Source organism: Oryctolagus cuniculus, chromosome 6, assembly GCF_964237555.1.
Source record: "Oryctolagus cuniculus chromosome 6, mOryCun1.1, whole genome shotgun sequence".
In the NCBI taxonomy this organism is placed as follows: domain Eukaryota; kingdom Metazoa; phylum Chordata; class Mammalia; order Lagomorpha; family Leporidae; genus Oryctolagus; species Oryctolagus cuniculus.
The window spans coordinates 96,633,664-96,643,489 of NC_091437.1; the positions used below are offsets into that span (position 1 = coordinate 96,633,664).

Here is a 9,826-nt window from a genome sequence, read left to right on the forward strand (position 1 = left end):
ACTCAGTTACTTTGGCATATTTACACTCAGTTACTCTCTTAAAGAGCCAGATAGAAGATTAAATAGAACAAACATTTCAGCTATTTTCTCATTTATACGATTCCTGCAGATATCCTCATGGAAATAAACTTTGGGAAAAATTTCAGATTACTAATTGTATCCAGTGTGGGTTTGAATCATTTATTAATGTAATAAAACTTTTAGGTTTTTGATTTTCCAAAAAACATAATTCAAGGTAGAAGACATAATTTATTAAACTTAATGCTGCACCATGGAATCTCTCTAAAAACTGAATATTTTAGAGGTGTCTTATTTAATTGATCATAGAAAACCATTTTAACTATTTTGAAAATATATTGCCAACAGAGCAAAGGTATTAATCCTAAAATTATTACACTGCCTTCAGCATAAATATATTTTAAGCTCTTATTTAAAAATACCAAACAATTGAAAATGTCAATTTTGCAAAATTTATAAAAGGATATGGAACCCAAATGTGATTTGCTGGGAAAAGTCACTAGTCTTCTTGGTGCACTGACAAAGTACTCAGGGTTCTCTTTGAACATTTAAAAGTCTGTCATGTCATGCTTTGAACAAGCTTTTAGATTTAAAAAAGTTGGCTAATTGACCGACTTTAAACTCTTCTTACTATGTCCTTAGCCTGAAAACCAAAGTGCTCCTCTAAAGAGTCGGACTTTTTATGAGGTGTTGAATCAACATTGCCAAATGGCACTTTGTGGAGCTCTCTGCAACCTCATAGTAGAGTGATGCAGGCTACTAGATTATTTGTGTATCTTTCATAGCTCACAGTTAACCCTTCTTAGAAGGAAATGTGTAGGTTGTCTTGGTTGTATGTAAATCATCCCAAATAGAACACATTTTTGTTTACTTAGAACCAAGGCCAGGAATCCCTCTACATATCCATTTATGTTTGTTCTGCAGATTTAAAAATGTTGACAGGACAGATTACATGGATGGCATGTTCACTAGTGAGGCATTCTTGATACCCTGAGAGAGAAAAAATGGGTAAAACAGCTTGGGTTTCCTAGGCTATTTTAGTAAAGGAGAAGTATTTTGTATTCAGAGCATAGTAATAATCCCCTGCTCCTGGGGAGTCCTATCCAGCTCACTATGTGTATTTTCACCCGTTCCTTGTGTTTCATGATCCTAACAGCCACCCCGAGAGCTGAGTAAGGCAAATAACATCCAAGAAAATTTGTCTGGAAATGTAGCAAATATGTTCTTCAGGTCCAACATCTTATTCAATACTTTTGCCACAGGGCTCTTGTGGTATAGCCTTGGGAGGTTTGAAAACATAAAGCTATCAACAACTTTAAATTTTGCTTAATCAGGCCCTAGATTAAGCTGGTACTGCATTTTCCTATTAATGAAAATTTAACAACAGGATCATCAGTCCTCTTGAAAATCAGACAAAAAGTAAATCTAGACATCTAACCCTTCTAAAATTAGGTGGAGGTGGGATTGGGAACTCAAGTAAATATTTAATTGATTGCCAAGTGCCTTTTTTAAGGAGTTTAGATTCTAAAGACATTGATGCCTTGTTATAACATTGTATCTAGGTTTATTCCTTAGAATCACCTTATAGGTTAAATATTCATCCTCTTTGTGTGAAATTGTAATTTCCATAATTTAATGAATTTTGTACTAACAGTGGCCTACTTTTGAATTTTATACATAGCAATGACTATGCCTACTTTTTCTATAAGGTAGCATTTTCTTCCCTCTGATAGTATTTGACCAATACAGAAGAATAATTTATTCTTCTTACTGTATAGATATTTGTGTATGTGTGTGTGTGTTTCTGTGTGTTGCCTGAGACTAAACATGAATCTTCAAAAAGTTCATGAAAAAATGCATGCTATGAAAACACTGCTTGTATTTCAAAAATTTTTGCACCAAAATAAGCTTACCTTTTATTTCTAATTTTCATGATCTTTTTGAAGTACTCTTGTACTGCATTCACTATTTCTGCCATAAATGATATTTGAATTCAATTATTTATATAAAGTTTCTTAGGTGCTTTTCAGACAAATATTTACTATGTATTGCATGTCCCTGTCCAATCAATCTTTATGCTATAAAAATTGTTATGTATCTTTATAATAAATGGTTCTAACTCCATCTTCCATATGTTCAGAAACCACCTACTCAAGTACAACTGATTCTGATTTTAAATAACAGATGCATATGCAGGTGCAGGACATTAGTGAATGCATGACCTAATGCACTATGGAAAGTACTGGAAGATGGCCCAAGTGTTTGGTTACCTGAAACCATGTGGGAGACCCAGATGAAGGGTGCAGCATTGGCTTTGGCATTACAACCATTTGGGGAGTGAACATAAGTTTCTGTCTCTCTGTCTCTCTCTTCTCTCTCTGACTCTGCCTTTGAAATTAATAAAATAAATCTTTAAAAATAAAAAATATAAAAAGTTTGGAGTTTGAAATTATACAACAAATTAACATTTCTTGGGGCTGGCGCACCGGTATAGTAGGCTAAGCCTCTGCCTGCTGTGCTGGCATCCCACATGGGTGCTGGTTTGTGTTCCAGCTGTTTCTCTAATATCTGGCTCTCTGCTTATGGACTGGGAAAGCAATAGAAGATGGCCCTCTGTAACTCTGCTTCTCAAATAAATAATCTTTTAAAAATACACTTCTTATTGATTTTTCATCATAGCCCTACATATATATCCTATTTAAAGTTTTTTGTAATTTATTTCTATATTTAAAAACTCATTTATTTGAGAGAGACAGAGAAAGATGGAGCACTCCTATCCCTGCTTCATTACCAAAATGCCCACAATAGCTGGCACTGGACCAGGCTGAAGCCAAGAACCAAAGATTTAATTCACATCTCCTGCAGGCAGGGCAGGGATCCAAATACCTGAGATATCACCTGCTGCCTCCCAGGGTGTGCATTAGCAGGAAGCTGGAAGCAAGCAGAACTGGGATGGGAGCCCAGGCACTCTCAATATGGATATGGGCATCTGAAGTGGCATCATAACCACTGTGCCAAATGCCTACTTCTAAGGTCATTTTTCTTTTAAAGATTTTATTTATTTATTTGAGAGGTAGAGTTACAGATAGTAAGAGGGAGAGAGAGAGAAAGGTCTTCCATTTGCTGTTTTACTCCCCAGATGGCCACAATGGCTGGAACCAGGAGCCAGGAGCTTCTTCTCCTTTGACCTGAACAATCCAATGATAGTTGCCCGTTGTGCCCAGTTCTCACTATTGCACTGTAGCAGATCAGATTTCCCCCCAAATGATAGCATCTCCCTTCCATATGCATGCTGCCTCAACTGAACACAAAACAGGAGTTACCACAACTAAGATGCTTGGGCATGTTCTAGCACTGCTGGGAATCCTTTGTCAAATGTTTACCAGCCTTTAAGAGACAAATCCTTCTTTATTACATAAAACCACTACTTACATGTGTAGATTCAAGTCCTGAGTCCTCTACTACCAGAGTGACCTCAGAAAAATTAGTTGTTTTGTATAGTGATTTCTTTATTTGTAAGAAAGCAATGACAATGTTACCTCTTAGGGCAGCTTTGAAGATTAAATGAGATAATACCCGTAAACACCTTAGAATACTCCTTAGAACTCATAATAAGTACACAAAAAATGTTATCCATCCTTACAAATAATTTAAGAATTACTAATAGTAGCATTCTCCCCAATTACTGTTATTACTATATTGTGGCGGATTTTATTTTCCAAAGATTAAAACACCTCTCATCTCTAATGTTCCTCCCCAGTTTAGCTTGTTAAAATCTATAGCAAGATAAAAAGTGTTCCATTTCTCTCTCCTTGAGTTTGAGTGGACTAATAAATGCTTGGCGGTGTAGAGTACGGAGAAATAGTGATTTCAGAGACTAGGTCCTAGGCAATGCCACTTCTGCATTCTTTGTTTGAATACTTGTACTTGGAGTTCTGAGTGGCCATTAAGAACCTGATTCCTCTGAGACTGCTCTGCTGGGAAGAAACCAGGGCACCTGGAGAGGCCACAGGTGGGCAGTCTGGTTGACAGTCCTCGTTTTTGACTGATCACGGCCCAGCTGTGCAATGAAGGAGCCTGCAGCCTCCTGAATGTCAGGTCACTTCCAATGTTCCCCTCTTCAAAGCTGAGGTCCCAGACCTCATAAAGAAAGGGTACCTCAAAGAAATCTTGACTAGGTATATACTTCTATATCTAGTAAAGATCCCTTACCCAAGGAAATCTTTAAGCACAATACAGTGGTTGCTATTTTCTCTACAAAATTCGGAGATGGTTGTTATGCAGCAATAATCATTATGATGTCTTTCCAGCTCCAAGAAAGTGGTGCATTTCTCTTTTTCACTATTCAGTTTTTGTCACCCAGTACACAGTTGTCCTTAACTATGTGTGGAGCACTGTAACATAGTATATGTTAAACAATTCCTTATAATTGGGCAATTAGATGTTTTATGTTATTCTTAATGAATTCACTTATCATGTACAGTCTAAAGGGACTTCAGAAAGTTTGTGGCAAAGTAGAATTAAAAAATTATTTTTGGCACAAAATATTTTGCAGTCTATGAATAATTTTTCCATAATGTGCATTTCCATGAACTTTTAAAAGATCCATTTTCGGCCAGCGCCGCGGCTCACTAGGCTAATCCTCCGCCTTGCGGCGCCAGCACACCGGGTTCTAGTCCCAGTTGGGGTGCTGGATTCTGTCCCGGTTGCCCCTCTTCCAGGCCAGCTCTCTGCTGTGGCCAGGGAGTGCAGTGGAGGATGGCCCAAGTGCTTGGGCCCTGCACCCCATGGGAGACCAGGATAAGCACCTGGCTCCTGCCATCGGATCAGCGCAGTGTGCTGGCTGCAGTGCGCTAGCCACGGTGGCCATTGGAGGGTGAACCAATGGCAAAGGAAGACCTTTCTCTCTGTCTCTCTCTCTCACTGTCCACTCTGCCTGTCAAAAAGAAAAAAAAAAAAGATTCATTTTCAATACCAGAAAGTAGAGTTGTTGAGTCATAGAATATTGTAAATGGTTTGGATATGGAGATATCAAAATATTTTATTGGTATTATTGGTTACAAAGAATCATCCAAAGAGAGCCTGTAGAAGTTAAACCATCATGGGCCAGCATTGTGGCATAGTGGGTAAAGTCACCACCTGTGGAGCCTACATCCTATATAGGCACTTGTTTGAGTTCCAGCTGCTCTACTTCTGATCCAACTCCCTGCTAATGTGCCTGGGAAAACAGTAAAAGATGAGTGCTAAGTGCTTGGGCCCCTGTACTCCTGAAGGAAACCCAGAAGAAGCTCCTTGACTCCTGGCTTCGGACCAGCCCAGCTCCGGCTGTTGTAGCCATTTGGGGAGTGAACCAGTGATTAGAAGATTCTCTCTCTCTTGCTCTCCCTCCCTCCCTCCCTCTCTCTCTCTCTCCTCTCTCTCTCTCTCTCTCCCTCCCTCTCTCTTCCTTAACTCTGGCTTTCAAATAAATAAATATCTTTAAAAAATAAATGCTAATTAATCGCACAGCATCAATTATAAACCAGAGTGATGACTTCTGAACAGAATATTAACTTTGAAACAGGTTTGCTAACCTCATGATTCTCTTCTTGATTTCAGGAGACAAAGAAAATAAAAATACGGGTCACCAGCTGTGTTTCTGCAAACCTGAAAATAAATATCTATATTTCTCGTTAAAAATTGAGAGTGGGTCAGGTTTTTGGCCTGTTGATTAAAATGCCTGCATCCTGTATGGGATAGAGTACCTGGATTTGAGTCTTTGCTCTGGCTGCCACTCCCAGCTTGCTACCAGTGATACTGGAAGGCAGCAGGTGATGGCACAAATAGTTGGGACCACGTCACATTTGTGGGAGACTGGCTTGTTTTCCTGGCTGTGACCCCAGCCCATCTACTACCATTATGAAAATTTGGGGAGTAAACTAACAGATGGACTCTCTCTCTCCCTCCCCCTATCAAATAAAAAATACACAACAGTACAAATATTTCTGCAAACCTGACTTATATGTTCTTGTATTTAGGCAAGAGGTTAAAAAGTTTAATCAGTTTCATTGCCTTTGGCCAAACTTAGAAATCATCTTGTATTGCTCACACATTCTGATGCTGAAATCATAATTTGGGGGCACAATTGCTGTCATGTCTACTACTGGCAAAGTCACATATCAGATAATTACTTAATGGAACAAATTTCTTCCATTATTTGGCCAGCTTTGACAAAATTTAGAGTGGTAGCCAAAATTAAATGTCCCAGTAGCAGTAAACAGTACTAATGTTTGAATTCTTATTTAAATCATTTGCTTGTTATTACTAAATGTATTTAGGACATAGCTCTGAAAATACAAAAATAAAAACTCCTTGACAATGTAGAAACAGTAGAGGCAGCAGTGTTTCTCTGATTTCCCTCCCCACACCCCAGCCTGCCCCATCATTCTCCCCAGGATGTAAAACATAAATGAATTCTTGGACCTTCCTCTAATGTAGGTCATAAAGCTCTCCTTCCAGAGGAGTTCTCCCTATGCCTGCAGGAAAGGAGTGTCCTTTCTGAAGATGCAGGGTCACTGAGATAATGTGAACAAACAGACTTTGCTAAATTAACTCTACTTTATTATTATGAGGTCAAAGCTTTGCGCAATGGCAGTGTCGTAGCCAATGAGGTTTATCTGAGGTGCAATTATTGCTAATTATTATGAGGTCAAATAATTGTGTCCTCTGCAGCCTAATATATTAGTTATTTTTGTTATTTCATTATATTAGGGTGAGCACTTGCTGATTTCAGATCTCTGGGTAAAACTTAATAACAGAGTACACATTACTTAATGTAACATGTTTTGTTGTCAAAAACCATTCAGATAACTGAGATGGGCAAAATAACATGAAACCACAGAGACAGAAGTTTGAAAAGTACAGATGTGTATTGGGAGTTCATTTGTAATGGTTCCAATAGTGAACAAATTAAATTGTTTGTGTGCAGGGCTGGCATTGTGGCACAGAGAGTTAAGCTGCTTTCTGCAATACTGGCATCACATATGAGCTCCGGATTGAGACTTGGCTGTTCCACTTCTAAACCAGCTCCCTGCTAAAAAGCCAGGGAGAGCAGCAGTAATGGCCCAAGTACTTGGGCCCTTGGCACCCATGTTGGAGGCCCAGATGGAATTCTAGGCTTCTGACTTTGGCCTGGCCCAGCCCCAGCCATTGTGGCCATTTGGGGGAGTGAACCAGTGGATGGAGGATCTCTCTGTCTACCCTCTCTCTAAATAAATAATAAACTTCTTTAAAAGTTTTGTGCATAACCATTTAACAAAGAGAAATAGATTACTTGAGTATTCAAGTCTAGAATTATTTGTAAAAACATTTTTCCCGGCTGGTGCTGTGGCTCCCTAGGCTAATTCTCCGCTTTGCGGCGCCGGCACACACGGTTCTAGTCCCGGTTGGGGCGCCGGATTCTGTCCCGATTGCCCCTCTTCCAGGCCAGATCTCTGTTGTGGCCAGGGAGTGCAGTGGAGGATGGCCCAAGTACTTGGGCCCTGCACCCCATGGGAGACCAGGGGAAACATCTGGCTCCTGCCATCGGATCAGCGCGGTGTGCCGGCCGCGGCAGCCATTGGAGGGTGAACCAACGGCAAAAGGAAGACCTTTCTCTCTGTCTCTCTCTCACTGTCTACTCTGCCTGTCAAAAAAAAATAAATAAGCGCGGAGCCAAGATGGCGGAATAGTGAGGGCGCGCACCGATAGTCCGGGAAAATTTAGTTTAATAAAAGGGGAGTTACGGTAGCCTCAGAAAAAAGAACCAGGAAAATATTGCAGACAAAACTCTTCTGGATCCAGTGGGCGTGAATCGGAGGACCTACTGGGAGAACAAGGTCGCCCACCGCGCGCGAAAGCCGAACCGCAGGACCGAGCCGCGGGACTGAGCCGCGGAAGCCGAGCCGCGGGACTGAGCTGCGCAAGCTGCAGGGTCTGCGCGCAAGTGCTCGAAGGGGAGTGCAACAGCGGGGAGACTTGGGAAGTCCAGGGCTCCGAGTCCACACATCGGCGCTGGAAGGGGAGCAGACCTGCGTGGAGAGCGTGGGAGCCCACAGTTCGGGACATCAGCGGCAGACTCAACACACCAGCGCTGGAACGCGAGGTGAGCCGAACCTCAATAACCCGAGACACCGGCAGGCAAGCGGAGAGAGGAGACTAGAGGGAACGACCCCCGGGGCGGGGGGGACTTCACCAAGCTAACTGGAAGAGAGAGAGAGGGAAAAAAAAAAAGGTGACTGGTATGGACACGGGTTTCTCTCTCTCCGCTCACCTCTCAAGGGCGAGCAAGACAAAGAGCAGGCGCCATCTTGGACATATGTCATAAGCAGAGCGACCTCAGGTCTGCACCGGCCCTGAGCCTAGCAGTAAAACCTGACTCTGGGTGGGGCGAATTAACAGGAGATTAGGACTTAGTAAATTTATGGTGCTACTGAACTGAGACTGTGAAAAAAGAGACGGTGGGGGAGAGAACTCACGGAATTCACGTGAGCACTCTCCAGAGACGCTACAATTCCGTAACTTTGGCAACCCAGTGGGAGACTGAAGGAGAATTTGAGCCCACTCTAAGGGCCGAACAGATTCCCTGTGTGGTCCTTGGGAAAGAGCTTCTGATCTCTGGCTCCTGTGGGTATATCATTTGCCTGCTAACTACCTCCAACTTTGTTCAGCTGTGCAGAATAACTTCCCTGTTGAATCAAAAAAAAAAAGAGAGAGAGAGAGAGAGAGAGGTTTACCACGCCTAACCTGGGAGTGTCACCTTTGGCACACCAAACAGAGCTCTCAGGCCACACCCATCTCAAGCCCTAAGGCTCCATCAAAAACAGATAGTCCACTTAATCTAGAGTCATAGTATAACAAGAAAAAGCACCACAGTGAAGAAACCAAATATCTCCAATATGACAAATAACAAACGCAAAAACCAAGGTAATAAAAACAAGGAAGTCACCATGAAGCCCTCAAATGAAAAAGACACCCCAATTCAAGATTATGAGGATGATGACATAGAAGAAATGCAAGAAGCAGATCTCAAAAAATTGATAAGAACATTAAGAAGTTCTCAAAAACAAATTCTTGAACTACAGAAATCCTTAATGGACAAGATAGAAAATCTCTCTCGTGAAAATGAAATATTAAGGAGGAATCAAAATGAAACGAAACAACTAGTACAACAGGAAACTGGGATAGTGACTGAAGTGAAGAATTCAATAGATCAAATGAAAAACACAATAGAGAGCCTTACAAACAGAATGGGAGAAGCAGAAGAGAGAATATCGGACTTAGAAGACAGAGAACAGGAAAGGATACAGTCAGACCAAAGAAAAGAAGAGGAAATTAGGAATCTAAAACATATTGTCGGGAATCTTCAGGATACTATTAAAAAACCCAACATTCGGGTTCTAGGAGTTCCTGAAGGCATGGAGAGGGAGAAAGGATTAGAAGGCCTTTTTAGTGAGATATTAGCAGAAAATTTCCCAGGTTTGGAGAAGGACAGAGAAATCCTAGTACAGGAAGCTCACAGAACCCGTAATAAACACGACCAAAAGAGACCCTCACCACGGCACGTTGTAATTAAACTCTCCACAGTGAAACATAAAGAAAAGATCCTAAAATGTGCAAGAGAGAAACGTCAGATTACTCTCAGAGGATCTCCAATCAGACTCACAGCTGACTTCTCATCAGAAACTCTACAAGCTAGGAGGGAATGGCGAGATATAGCCCAGGTACTAAGAGAGAACAACTGCCAGCCCAGAATATTATATCCTGCAAAGCTATCATTTGTGAATGAAGG

General features: G+C 41.2%; 1 pseudogene; it reads left to right on the top strand.

Annotated features, from left to right (window-relative positions):
* The first annotated feature begins 6,634 nt into the window (after positions 1–6,634).
* On the top strand, positions 6,635–6,764 carry LOC127490821 (U4 spliceosomal RNA; annotated as a pseudogene).
* Positions 6,765–9,826: the final 3,062 nt, after the last annotated feature.